Source organism: Ursus maritimus (genome assembly GCF_017311325.1).
Source record: "Ursus maritimus isolate PB19 chromosome X unlocalized genomic scaffold, ASM1731132v1 scaffold_X1, whole genome shotgun sequence".
In the NCBI taxonomy this organism is placed as follows: domain Eukaryota; kingdom Metazoa; phylum Chordata; class Mammalia; order Carnivora; family Ursidae; genus Ursus; species Ursus maritimus.
This window is the reverse complement of record NW_024423319.1, coordinates 83,459,624-83,473,712: the sequence shown is the minus strand read 5'-3', so window position 1 is coordinate 83,473,712 and position 14,089 is coordinate 83,459,624. Positions and strand designations below refer to the sequence as shown.

At 43.5% G+C, this 14,089-nt stretch overlaps 1 protein-coding gene across 8 annotated transcripts in view; it reads left to right on the top strand.

Annotated features, from left to right (window-relative positions):
• The window catches only part of ZNF81 (zinc finger protein 81), a 352,185-nt gene that overhangs the window by 297,867 nt on the left and 40,229 nt on the right, over positions 1-14,089 (top strand). The window lies entirely within an intron of this gene.

Sequence of the window (14,089 nt, the reverse complement as noted above, 5' to 3'; positions counted from 1 at the left end):
CTGATGTGGGGCTCGATCCCAGAACGCCGGGATCACGCCCTGAGCCGAAGGCAGACGCTTAACCGCTGTGCCACCCAGGCGCCCCTTTATTTTTATTTTTTAAAGATTTTATTTATTTATGTGACAGAGAGACAGCCAGCGAGAGAGGGAACACAAGCAGGGGGAGTGGGAGAGGAAGAAGCAGGCTCCTAGTGGAGAAGCCTGATGTGGGGCTCGATCCCAGAACGCCGGGATCACACCCCGAGCCGAAGGCAGACGCTTAATGACTGCCCCATCCAGGCACCCCCTGATAATCTAATTTTTAACGAAGAGTCTTTTCTTATAAGGTCCGATGAATTTCTCCTGAGTTCCTAGCATTCAGTAAGTAACATCACATTTACATAACTTATTATGCATTAGTTGTTCAGTCTCCCCAAATAAGATTTCCCAGATGCAAAGCACGAAGACATCCATGGTCATTATGTAGCGTGTTATTTATTACGAGACACTTTTTGAAGGGTGTAGATTGAATTTCCGGTGTTTTGTGTATTGGACCCTAATTGTTTTAAGTCTTGAGGAAAAACCCAGCCTATGGGCCATTTTTTGCATTGGTCCAAATCAATAATTATATTATTATAATGGGCACCCAAACCTCCATGAATAATAGGTATCCACTTTTGTTTATCCATACTAGGAATGGAAAGAATTTGCATCCTAAAAGTAACCCAGTGATGTCAGACCTATCTTCTGTGGTCTCCATAAATGCCAGATTTTCTTCTTTTTTTCAAGTTTTTCTTTATATTCCAGTTAGTTAACATATGGTATAATATTAGTTTCAGACATACAGTATAGTGATTCCACACTTCCGTTCATCACCGGGTACTCCTATTCCTTAATCCCCATCACCTATTTCCCCCATTCCCCCCTACCTCCCCTCTGGTAACCATCAGTGTGTTCCCTATAGTTAAGAGTCTGTTTCTTGGTTTGCCCTTCTCTCTCTTTTTTCCTTTTGCTCATGTGTTTTTGTTTCTTCAATTCCACATATGAGCGAAATCATATGGTATTTGTCTTTCTCTGACTGACTTATTTCCCTTATGGAAATGCCAGATTTTGTTGCCTATTAATTAGATGCTTTTTTACACCAGTCTTCTCTCCTTTCTGGCGTAGTCATAGTCTAATATCTGTTTGTTCCCTTCAATATGAACAGTCCTGTAACTCTGAACTGCGATGCTGTCATGGAGCTATTTGATAGCTAATTGCTTCTTGACTGTACAAGTGGGTGGCTCTGAGACCTTCCTGGTGATGTTTTGTTCTATCATTAAATTATTCCAAGCAGTCCAATTCCAAAATGTTCTCCATCTCCATCCTCCTTGAGCTCCCGTGGCTTTTAACCATCTTGCGTGATATGATTCAGTCCAGCTTGTGATTGTGTTGTGTGTTTTTATAATTCTCCCAAAGCACTAAGTTTATTATGCAAAGTCTCAGTATCATAAGGGATCACTGTACCTGTGCCTATTCTTGTTCCCCTCAGGATTGTATTCTAATAAGTCTTCTTTTGCCCTTCTCTGGCCCCAAACAGGCCCCTTAAACAGATTCTGTAATGGGAGGACTCAAGGATTACCTGTCTGGTTGTGAAAACTGATATCGTCCTCAGATATATTAAGAGAAACTATCCACCTGTAATTCTTGGGGGGGGTATTCAAATAGGCTCAGGGTATTGCCATGTTCCAAATATAGGAGGGAGACCTTTATATTATATATATATGCAATATATAAAAATATGAATCTTGAGGGGTCTTGGATTTCCACCAGTTTGAATGTAGCTTACTATCACTCTCCTTATAGCTATTAGTAGTTTTGTTGAACCAAACCCCTACCATAGTAAAGGTGAGAGAATAATGTGCTAATGGGGTTACGCCTACAGTTCTCTTGATTGTAGTGTAGTTAAAGGATTTCTTTGTTCTGTAAAAATCCTTTTGATCAAACCAGTTAACAGAACATTGTATGTCGAATTTAGGGCTTCAGTATCTTGATGCCTATTAGTTACTTTACTTTGGTATTATAAAAAATTACTAATGAAGATGGTTCCACCTTTAGTCTGCCAATAATTGAGTTGTTGGAATTGCAAGTCCACATCATGTCTATTCTGGGAATACAATATGGAATAGATTGGAGATATGTAATTTTTGAGACCGTTATCGGAAGTACGGAAAAAGCAGTGTAGCAAATAAGATGTTTGTTTTCTAGTAAAACGTGATTCTTAAATAATTGAAATAACCCTACTGTTACTAGGACAGCAAGGCAGTATATGGGAATAGTAGTAAGTTCACTAGAATATCTTACAGGGGAGGAAAAACTAATTTTTGTCTCATCCTTCTAAGTGCTTGGCTGAGCCCCTTACTAAAATACAGATTAACAAGAGAAAAACAAAAAGAAGTTTATTAACACATGTTAGTATCTCATGTATACATGGGAGATACCCAAGGGAGAATGAGGAGCACAAAGTGGTAGCTTAGAACTCTGGCTTATAGAGCATCTGCAACAAAGAACAATACATTAATGGAGAAATGACAGGACAAAAAACAAAACAAAACAGTTTTAGGCTTCCAGTGCCACCGAACTGTGGGAAGGTAAACATATAGGAGGAAATTAATGGTAGATAAAGGCTAATTAGTAAACTTTGTTATGTAGGTGCCATCTCCAGGTTGATAGGATCTAAAGTTGTCTTCATTGATTAACTTTTTTTCCCAAGTTTCTCCACCTTATTTTTTCGTTATTTAAATTTTAGTTAACATACAGTGCAATATTGGTTATTGGAGTAAAATTCAATGACTCATCACTTCCACACAACACCCTGTGCTCATCACAACAAGTTCTCTCTTTATTACCCATCACTCATCTAGCTCATTTCCCACCCACCTCCCTCCATCAACCCTTACTTTGTTCTCTATCGTGAAGAGTCTCTTATGGTTTGTTTCCCCCCTTTCCTTTTTCTTTCTCCTTTCCTATATGTTCATCTGTTTTCTTTATTAAATTACACATATGAGTGAGATCATACAGTATTTGTCTTTGACTGACTTATTTTGCTTAGCATAATACACTCTAGCTCTATCCACATAGTTGCAAATGGCAAAATCCATTCTTTTTGAATGTGTGTGTGTATGTATATACCACATGTTCTTTATCAATTCATCCGCTGATGGACATTTGGCTATTGTTGATGATGCTGCTATAAACTTTGGGGTGCATGTGCCCTTTGAATCAGTATTTTTGTATCCTTTGGGTAAATACCTAGTAGTGCAATTGCCGGATCATAGGATAGATCTATTTTTAACTTTTTCAGGAACCTCTATATTGTTTTCCAGAGTGGCTGCACCAGTTTGAGTTCCCACCAGCAGTGTAAGAGGGTTCCCCTTTCTCCGCATCCTCGCCAATACCTGCTGTTTCTTGTGTTATTAATTTTAGCCATTCTGACAGGTGTGAGGTGGTATCTCATTGTAGCTTTGGTTTGCATTTCCCTGATGATGAGTGATGTTGAGCGTCTTTTCATGTGTCTGTTGGCCATCTGGATGTCTTTAGAAAAGTGTCTATTTCTGTCTTCTTCCCATTTCATAATTAGATTATTTGTTTTTTGGGTGTTGAGTTTGATAAGTTCTTTATAGATTTTGGATACTAACCCTTTATCAGACATGTTATTTGCAATTATATTCTCCTGTTCCATAGGCTGCCTTTTAGTTTTGTTGATTGTTTCCTTTGCTGTGCAAAAGCTTTTTCTCTTGATGAAGTGCCACTAGTTCATTTTTGCTTTTGTGTCCCTTGCCTCCAGAGACATGTCTAGTGAGAAGCTGCTATGTCTGATATCAAAGAAGTTCCTGCCTATGTTCTCCTCTAGGATTTTGATGGTTTCTTGTCTCACATTTAGGTCTTTCATTCCGTTTGAATTTATTTTGTGTATGGTATAAGAAAGGGTCCAGTTTTATTCTTTTGCATGTTGCTGTCCAGTTTGCCCAGCACCATTTGTTGAAGAGACTGCCTTTTTTCCGTTGGATATTTTCCTGCTTTGTCAAAGATTAGTTGACCTTATAGCTGTGGGTCCATTTCTGGGTTTTCTGTTCTGCTCCATTGATCTGTGTGTCTGTTTTTGTGCCAGTACCATACTGTCTTAATGCCTACAGCTTTGTAATATAGCTTGAAATCTGGAATCATATTGTGGACTGTCATGTTTTCATTTTCATTTGCTTCCATGTATTTTTTAATTTCTTCTTTAATTTCCTGGCTAACCCTTTCATTCTTTAGTAGCGTGTTCTTTAACCTCCACGTATTCGTGGTCTTTCCACATTATTTTCTTGTGGTTAACTTCAAGTTTCATAGCGTTGTGGTCTGAAAATATGCATCGTACAATCTCAATCTCTTTGTACTTGTCGAGGCCTGATTTATGATCCAGTATGTGATCTGTTCTGGAGAATGTCTTATGTACACTCGAAAAGAATGTGTATCTGCTGTTTTAGGATGGAATGTTCTGAATATATCTGTTAAGTCCATCTGGTCCACTGTGTCATTCAAAGGCCTTGTTTCCTTGTTGATCTTCTGCTTAGATGATCTGTCCATTGCTATAAGTGAAGTATTAAAGTCCCCTACTATAATTGTGTTATTAGCAATGAGGTCTTTTGTGTTCGTTATTAATCGATTGATATATTCCGGTGCTCCCAAGTCGGGGGCATAATATTTACAATTGTTAGATCTTCTTGATGGGTAGACCCTTAATTATGATATAATGCCCTTCTTCATCTTGTGTTACAGTCTTTGTTTTAAAATCTAGTTTGCCTGATATAAGTATGGCTACCCGGCTCTCTATGGACGTTCATTAGCGTGATAGATGGTTCTCCATCTTCTGGTTGATAGAGGTGGCAGACTTCTTTCAGGGGGTCCTTCCAGGTTCTTATGACTTTATGTCCCAGAGCTTCTAGGGAAGAGAGAAACCCTTTTAAGTATTGAATATGATTATGAGAGGATTCAGTTAGGTACAGGCCATGGTCTCACACCAAAATTTATGGCCTGCCAACCATAAGTTTAAAGAGAGAGATTCTGTGCTTGCTGGCAGGGGTTCTGATTTTTAACAAAGCTAGTGATAAAGCCATAGGCCATTTTTACCCTAATTGGACACTGAATTTTGGCCAGTGGTTTTTTTTTTTTTTTTTTAGAGTTTGATTCATTTGTTCTGCATGTCCACAGAACAAAGAATGACAGACTGTGTGATAGCTTATAGAAATCATTTGCATCGTTCCCTAAATAAGAGTAGAAATAAATTGACTTCCTCTGTCTGATTCTGTACGCTCTGGTATCCCCAAAGTGGGAATTCTGTTTATTAAAAGAATGTTTACCATTGCCTGCACGTTGGCTTTTGAAGAAAGGAAAATTTCAGGCTCTCCTGACATCACACATTTCATACCTAGACAAAACCTCTTATCTTTCCGGCAGGCATCGATTTTGTGAAATCCACCTGCCACCAGGTTCTGGTAAAGTTGGTTGGGGAAAACTTCTGCCGCTTACCTTGGGAACAGCCTGGAAAGTATTCTGCTGACAAAAAGCACTCCTCTTTAATATGTTTTGAAGAAGTTCATCTTTTTGGTGAACGTCGTAAGAGGCTAAGGCCTTTAAAATCCCTCTCTGACTTGGCTGATTTTGTTGATGACCCAACAATACCAAGCAAATTTGTAAAGACTGTGGACCAGGCATTATATTGTTAGGTAATAACCATGGTACAGTTGAATTTTTTTAGCCCCTTTCTTAATCTGTCCATTTCCTTTTGGAAGGCATCTGTTTAAAAAAGGATGAGAGTTTCTTCGTGTGTCAGAAGTGGGGCTTCTAAGTTGAGTCCACCACATTTTACCAGTGACTTCCACAGCTCTGCCAGCGAAATCCTTGCCTTTAGAAGTTCAGTCATTCTGCCCTGTATGCGCTTTGCAACGGATTACTGATACCTGAGCGGGCAGTTGTGAAGCCACTAACAACTGGGATATTCATTTTCCACGAGATATTTCAGTTCCCACTGAAGTCAGGGATCCCCTATTTTTTTCACATTTTCCTTATGACGTAATAGACACCAAATGCATATTTACTATCAGTATATAGATTCACTTTTAAGTCCCAAACCACGAATTGCAGTCCTAGAGCTGCTGTTAACTTGGCTGCTCCTGCTGATTTAATTCCAGGCAAAACATAAGCTTCCAAGATTTCCTGAGCAGTTGCCACAATGCGTAAAGCCTCAAGATGGCTCTTTTCCTCGCGGGCCAATGATCCATCAGTAAATGTTATCAAATATGCACTTTGAACAGGAATATCAGAGGGGCGCCTGGGTGGCACAGCGGTTACGCGTCTGCCTTCGGCTCAGGGCGTGATCCCGGCGTTCTGGGATCGAGCCCCACATCAGGCTCCTCCACTATGAGCCTGCTTCTTCCTCTCCCACTCCCCCTTGTGTTCCCTCTCTCGCTGGCTGTCTCTATCTCTGTCAAATTAAAAAAAAAAACTTAAAAAAGAAAAGGAATATCGGAAACCTCAGATTGCTGCCTAGTGCCGTCCGTTACCGTTATACACTCATGATCATCTTTTTTGGCCAAGATCTGGTAGAAGAGTAGCAGGGTTTAGGAGATTACATCTTCCAAGCACAAGATTAGTAGGACTGGATAATGATCTTTATTCACAGTCAGATGGGGCTACCAATAAATGCTGGCTCTTATATACTTGGAAGGTAGCTGTCATAGCATGTGGGACGTGCAGAAAAGTCAAGCCATCCCACCTAAGGGCTTGAGTCTTTTCACTAAGTGTGGTGGCTGCTTCCACCACACCAAAGCATCCAAAACTGAGAAATGTGCCGTTGGTCTATAGTTGAACCCCATCTTTGGAGTTAAAGTTCCGCAAGACCAGCAGGAAGGTTTTTCAAGATTTGGAATCTCCAAAGGTGGGGGAGAGGCTACAGCCAATTTCCGTCGTTCACAGGCCTCTTCGGGTCCTAGGGACCAAATCAGAGACTCTGCAGCCTCGCTATCCAAGTGCCCCACTAGAGGTTCTGCCCCCCCCCAACCCCCGCAGAAGCTGGGGTCCACTGGGTGCGGTACCCTCCTAGTCCCTCAAATTGTCTGAATGTCTTATTGGACTAGAGCCTTTCATCTGCTAAATTACATCCCTTAGCTGACAACAGATAACCTCGATATTTTATTCCAGGATGGCAGGATTAGAATTTGTCCAGAGAGGCCTATGCCCCAGTGAAGCAAGGAATGGTAACAAAGCCAAAGTACCAGTTTTGCATTGCTCTTTAGTTTCAGAGGCTCGTAGCAAATCATCTGCATATTGAATAATTATCAGTTCCTCTAGTGGGACAGATTTCACTAAGCTTTCCTGCAAGTGGCTTTGAGTAAGTAGTAGGAGAGTCCCTTGCCATAAATACTAGAGTCCTTAAGAAGTAAAATCCTTACAAATTTAGACTCATGGGGCACCTGGGTAGCTCAGTGGGTTAAGCATCTGCCTTTGGCTCAGGTCATGATCCCGGGGTCCTGGGATCGAGCCCCACATGGGGCTCCTCCTTCAGCGAGGAGCCTGCTTCTCCCTCTGCCTGCAGCTCCCCCTGCTTGTGTGCACACGCACTCGCTCGCTCGCTCTCTGACAAATAAATATTTTTAAAATATATGCCATCTTAACCACTTAAAAAAAAAGAATATAGACTCATAAGCTAGAGGAACAGAAAAAATAGAACACAGATAAATTACAGAGACCAACTTTGCAGTCTCTGGTACCAAAGTCAGAGTAGTGGCTGGGTGAGGAACTCTAGGGGTTAATGGAACAACAAATTTATTTACTTCTCTAAAATCTTGTACAAATCTATGTAGTGACGGTCCACCTTCATCAAATTTACCTTCCTTCTTTACTGGGAGTATAGGAGTATCAGAGGGTGAATTCTCTTTTTAAATTATCCCTGGTTTTTCTAATTTTTTCATAACCGATTTTATTCTCTCTAATGGGACTCTCAGCAAAGGATATTGTTTTACACATAGCCAGAGCTTATATTTCTGGTAAGGTTCTTTGAACAATTCTAGGCCTTTAATTGAACCAATATCATTATTTTCTAGGGCCCCAAAGCAATGCATTGATTTGTCCCAGTGTGGGGTATTTTGCGGCACAGAGTGAGACTGCCACTGTCTCCCACACCCCTTTTCTTTCTGTAGCCATGGAGCCACCAGATCGGTTGTCTTTTCTGCAGGGAGCACCACTGCACTCCGCCCAGGGCTCCGAATATGGTGGCCTTTCTTTCGCTCAGCAAATTTGCAAGCGGGTCTCTTGCCCTTAGGTTTACAGGAGAAAGTAAGAAAGCATGTTCTTCCTCACATGACCTGTCTGTATGGAAACCGTGGAAGAAAAGGAACAAATAGAAGGCTTCCATGAAATGTCAAGAACCAGTGTGGACCTACCACTAGATGCTAGTGACACTTTTCTGAAGGAACTGCAGAATGAGCAGCGTCCGTGTTTACCGGAAAAGGCAAGCATAGTTTAGCCTGAGGGGAAGTTATTGAACCTGTGGTTCGCCAGGTCCCACCTCCAAGGCTTCCTCCACGGGTCAGTGTTGAGCCATTTGCCTCTTATTCCCTGACTGAGGGTTTTCTCCTGATTCCCTTGTTCCTTGTTCTTATCTCTGTCCTCTGGAGTCTCTTCCTATAAACCTTCTTCCAATGTCTTGGCTTCTTGCAACAACGACATACAGTTTTCCCGGCTGCCTCAGCTCCCCTCATGTTGTCCAGAGTAGGGACATTCCCTTAGAAAATACTTGTAACCGAGCAGCTAACACAGTGGTTTTTGGTCGCTTCTCTCCTTCATCATCTTTCTCTAGATCGTCTCCAGACGCAGCAGCTGCTGCGAGGATTTGAACAATAGTCTGTCCTGGGCAGAGACTGAGGTGGGTAGTACCAGCAGGTGACCTTGGTCTGCTCCTGGATCCCTCGCAGTAACTTGTGAGAAAGCCTCTTCAAAGTGCTGATGAACATCAACAGGAAACTCACTCATCTGGGCACACTGCCGTCATTTCTCTCAACTCACTTTTAACTAGAAAGAATTCAAGTGTGGCCATTTGCAGCCCCTTTCAGTGGGTCCCCAAAGCCCTTAGGGTTTTTTTTTAAAGATTTTATTTATTTATTTGAGAGAGAGAGAGGGGAAAAGCACAAGCAGGGGGATGGGGCAGAGGGAGAATCAGACTCCCTGCTGAGCGGGGAGCCCAACGTGGGGCTCGATCCCAGGACCCTGGGATCATGACCTGAGCCGAAGGCAGATGCTTCACCGACTGAGCCACCCAGGCACCCCAAGCCCTTAGTTTTTCCATGATTGGGGGGGTTGGCAGTAGATAGTTGGAGTCTTTGAGCCATGATACCCCCTGACGCAGGGGGTCATCTTCCAGTCCTGACGGGCTTGTTCCACCAAACAAGCAAAGCCTGCTGGTTGCAGAATTCTGTGCAGCAGCCGCTGCACATCCCCACGTGTGGGGTTTGTAAGCTGCAAAAGCACTGCCAAGTACGTGTGCAAACTTCTGTGGCTCTTCCCTGGGCACGGGAGAAGGCGGCCTTGGATGAGTAAAGTTGGCAGAGCAGAAGGGCATTCTTCCTCTTCCAAGTCCCTTCTGGGGAGCCCAGCTAGCTTCTTAATGACATCAACTTTATGAGGTTAGGAAGGGCTGTCTGTCGGGGCGCCTGGGTGGCACAGCGGTTAAGCGTCTGCCTTTGGCTCAGGTCATGATCCCAGGGTCCTGGGATCAAGCCCTGCATCCGGCTTCCTGCTCAGCAGGGGAGCCTGCTTCTCCTCTCCCTCTGCCTGCCGCTCCTCCTACTTTTGCGCTCTCTCTCTCTTTCTCTGACAAATAAATAAAATCTTTAAAAAAACATGAATGTCGGGGCACCTGGGTGGCTCAGTCGTTAAGCGTCTGCCTTCGGCTCAGGGCGTGATCCTGGCGTTCTGGGATCGAGCACCGCATCAGGCTCCTCTGCTGGGAGCCTGCTTCTTCCTCTCCCACTCCCCCTGCTTGTGTTCCCTCTCTCGCTGGCTGTCTCTCTCTCTGTCGAATAAATAAATAAAATCTTAAAAAAAAAAAAAAAGGAAGGGCTGTCTGTCTTCTCACCGAATGAGGGAAAATGTCGAATTAGACGACACCCTGGTGTCACGTATGGGGGATTTGGTATCCCCGTGTTGGTATTTTTCAGCCTAGCACCTTTTTGGTTTGTCTTTTCCAAGTGACTGCCCTTGCTACTCTCTATCCTGTTGCTTTCGTAGGAAGACACAGCCTTTTAGCCAAGTTCCCAATTATTCCCTGATGGTGCTGTTTTACCATCTCTGTTTTCCTAGCCACACGGTATGTGGATAAGAAGGGACTCTTGGAGGGGGAGGCTAGCTGAAGCATGAAATAGAATTAGAGCTGGAGCGTGAGGCACGCAGACCTCACACAGGGCACATAATTCATTACTGGCTCAAAAAGTTGTGCCCTTTTCCCTCTTTGCAGGGCAATCTGCTAATGAACAGAACTGCCTGTCTCAAAGATCACAGCTTCCCTCTTACCAGGAGTTAGAGACAGGAAGGGATAAAGATATCTAAGGGAAGGGGAGCAAGGAAGGGAGTGGGGACGGCAGAGAAAGGAGGAGAGGTTGGTAAAGAAAAAGTGGCTTTAATTCTTTCATTTCTTCTTTGGTTTTGCTCATTTTTTTTCCAAATAATTTTTAACTTTTTCCCTGGAATGAGATTCATCCCAGGAACACAAGTGATTCATTTCCTGAAGGTGGGGTCCTTCTAATAACCACCACAGACAAGTCAATTCACTCAAACCAAAGGCCTTGTCCTCAGGCCACTGTAATACTGGATTCTCATTCCACATAGATTCCATTCCAAATGCTATCTGGAGACACGTTAGCTCTTTAAGAGAGAGACCCGCAGGCAACATTCCTGGCTTACCATATTTTTCTACCATCAAAACTAGTGGTGACCCTGATAGATTTTAGGTCCTGTATTATACGTGTTTACTCAAGGATAAGATCTAGAATTGGAGAGCATGATTTGTCCAGCTAGTATTTGAAAAATGCACAAGAGCTAGAAGGGAGATATTTTATAATTCACCTTCTGCTCTGCTCAGTTCAGGAATTTTTTTGGGGGGGTGGGGCAGGTAGAAGCAGAGGGGGAGGGGAGGAAGGGGGAAAAATCACAAGCCGACTCCGCACTGAGCATGGAACCTAGCATGGGGCTTGATCTCAAGACCCTGAGATCATGACCTGAGCCGAAACCAAGAGTCAGATGCTTAACTCATTGACCCCCCCAGGTGCCCCTCAGTTCAGGAACTTTCAGGATGGCCATCCCATCCTTATCAGCGGATTGTTGGGGAAAATTAAAAATAAAATCTGGCAATCTAGGAAATTCTTTCTACAAATGTTAAAAAAAAAGAAAAGCATTTTACTACTGAGTATTAAACCAGACTGATTTGCATTGTGGGTAATCTGCTAAAGAGATTGCAAAGACAGAAAGAAATCTCACCCTCTTTTGTAGCGGAGCAGATATAGTCCATTATCTGCATGTTTTCAAGATAAATGGTAGCTAGTCCTCATGGAAAGGACCTGACGGCACCATTTGCTACACATTCTTGCATAGTTCCTCCTAAATTTCACCTGGTAATTGGAGTGGCCATTTGTGCCAGTTAATTGCTTCATCTAAAAGGCAGAATCAAATTCCCCCACAAGGGGGGGGTGGATAGGAACACTGTCTTCCTTGATGTTTCCATTTGAAAGCAATGGCTTCCCTAGAGAAAACATCCCTGGGTTGTAATGCTGACAAAAGGCTTATTTAGCCTTTTTTAAGATTTACATATATATCCAAGGGGCAGAGGAAGGATTTACAAATACCAGTTTTCTTAAGGAAATACTCTAAGGGAAGGGGGGAAGGGTCTCTGTTTTGGTTACAGGGAAAGCTCCATGTTTTTATTTTTTACTATTTTTTAAATTTAAATTCAATTAGCCAACATATAGTACATCATTAGTTTTTGATGTAGTGTTCAGTGATTCATTAGTTGCATATAACACGCGGTGCTCATCACAACACACGCCCTCCTTAATGCCCATCACCCAGTTACCCCATCCCCCCCACCCACTTCCCTTTCTGCAACCCTCAGTTTGTTTCCCCCAGTCAAGAGTCTCTCACTGTTTGTCTCCCTCTCTGATTTCTTCCCGATTTTCCCTCCCTTTCCCTGTGGTCCTCTGCACGATTCCTTATATTCCACATATGAGTGAAACCATATGATAATTGTCTTTCTCTGCTTGACTTATTTCACTCAGCACAATCCCCTCCAGTTCCATCCTTGTCGATGCAAATGGTAGGTATTCATCCTTTCTGATGGCTGAGTAATATTCCATCATATATATGAACCCCATCTTCTTTATCCATTCATCTGTTGAAGGGCATCTCAGCTCCTTCCATAGTTTGGCTATTGTGGACATTGCTGCTGTGAACATTGGGGTGCATGTGCCCCTTCTTTTCACTACATCTGTATCTTTGGGGTAAATACCCAGTAGTGCAATCACTGGGTCATAGGGTAGCTCTGTTTTTAATGTCTTGAGGAACCTCCATCCTGTTTTCCAGAGTGGCTGCACCAGCCTGCATTCCCACCAGCAGTGTAAGAGGGATCCCCTTTCTCCGCATCCTCGCCAACATTTGTTGTTTCTTGTCTTGTTAATTTTTGCCATTCTAACTGGCGTAAGGTGGTATCTCAGTGTGGTTTCGATTTGTGTTTCCTTGATGGCCACAGTTCTCCCACTGGAACTCAGGTTGTCCTTGACAGCTGTGTGTGCAGGCAGTGGGTTGCACGACAGAGCTCCGGGTAATCTGCTGCTTACTAGCAGCCTGCAAGCCAGCCTCAAAGTTGCTTGCCACACACACGAACCTGAGAAATGCCAGGGAACAAGTGTTTAGAGCTTGCTTTCTTGTCCAAGCCAGCAGAGCATGAGAGACCCATGGAAGAGGATCTTCCAACTCCACTGGGACAGAAAAGAAAACTTAATGCAGTGTCCAAGCCAGCATCCCAAATGACATCGGTCTGTGCTGTCTATTTAGTTACAGTCGCAGTATCTGGAAGAGCCAGGTGCACGGGATCGACAGCTGAATTCTGTGGGCAGAAATCCACGGCGAGCGTGTGGCTTCTGCTGGACTTTTTCACTGGCCCTACGAGGTGGTCATATTGATGTGTTACATATCTTACTGCACCTGCTGCATATTGGTCTTAATCAAGGCTGTGACTTCCCTTTGTCCTCCAGGGATTCTCTGCTGTTTCTGTTGGGCCACCCGGGAGAGGATAGGGAGATAGGTTGGGGAGCAATTTGCATGTCCCACTACCATGTCTTCACCTAGGGCAGTCCCTGAATGGGAGGACCCCCTTTGGACTTTATGAACATTCACAGAACAAGCCCATGAAACACCATACCGGTGATGCATTTAGCCACGGAAGCCACAATGACTGTATACTGAATTGGCCCAAAGCCTCCCCACCCCCCGTCACAACCTTCCTTTCCTTGCTAATCCATGCCAAAAGCCCATTGGTTGAATTTGGGTGTTCCCTTGCCCCCTTGAGATCAGATGGGACGGTCTCGGGTGCCTGTCTCCAAAAGAGTCTTAAAAATGGGAGCACTCCCACCCCTGAAGTTCTCCAGCATACTCAGGGGCTGTGTTTGGCCTTTGGTCCCTCTTGGGAACAGGGAGCCTCTGTCCCACCCCTAATCATTTCTTCAAAGCAGCTGATGTCAGGGTAGAAAGAGAGGAAGGGGGGAGACATGGAGTGAGAGGGTGGATCCAGGCCAACCAGCATGGATCCATCTTTATGTTTATTTTTGGGTTTGAACCATGAAGCAGCTACTCAGGACTTACCCAAATGAACAGCTCCTGTTTTCAGGATGCACAGAGCTCTGTGTCAGATGGTTAGGTCCTCATGACCGGCGCCGTCTGTTTCAACATCGGGGATGCCTCAATTCCATAGCCACAGCCACGTTGCTTTCTAGCTGTGCCCATTGGCTTTCCGAGGATAGTGGCACCTTTTTTTTTTTTTTTTTTT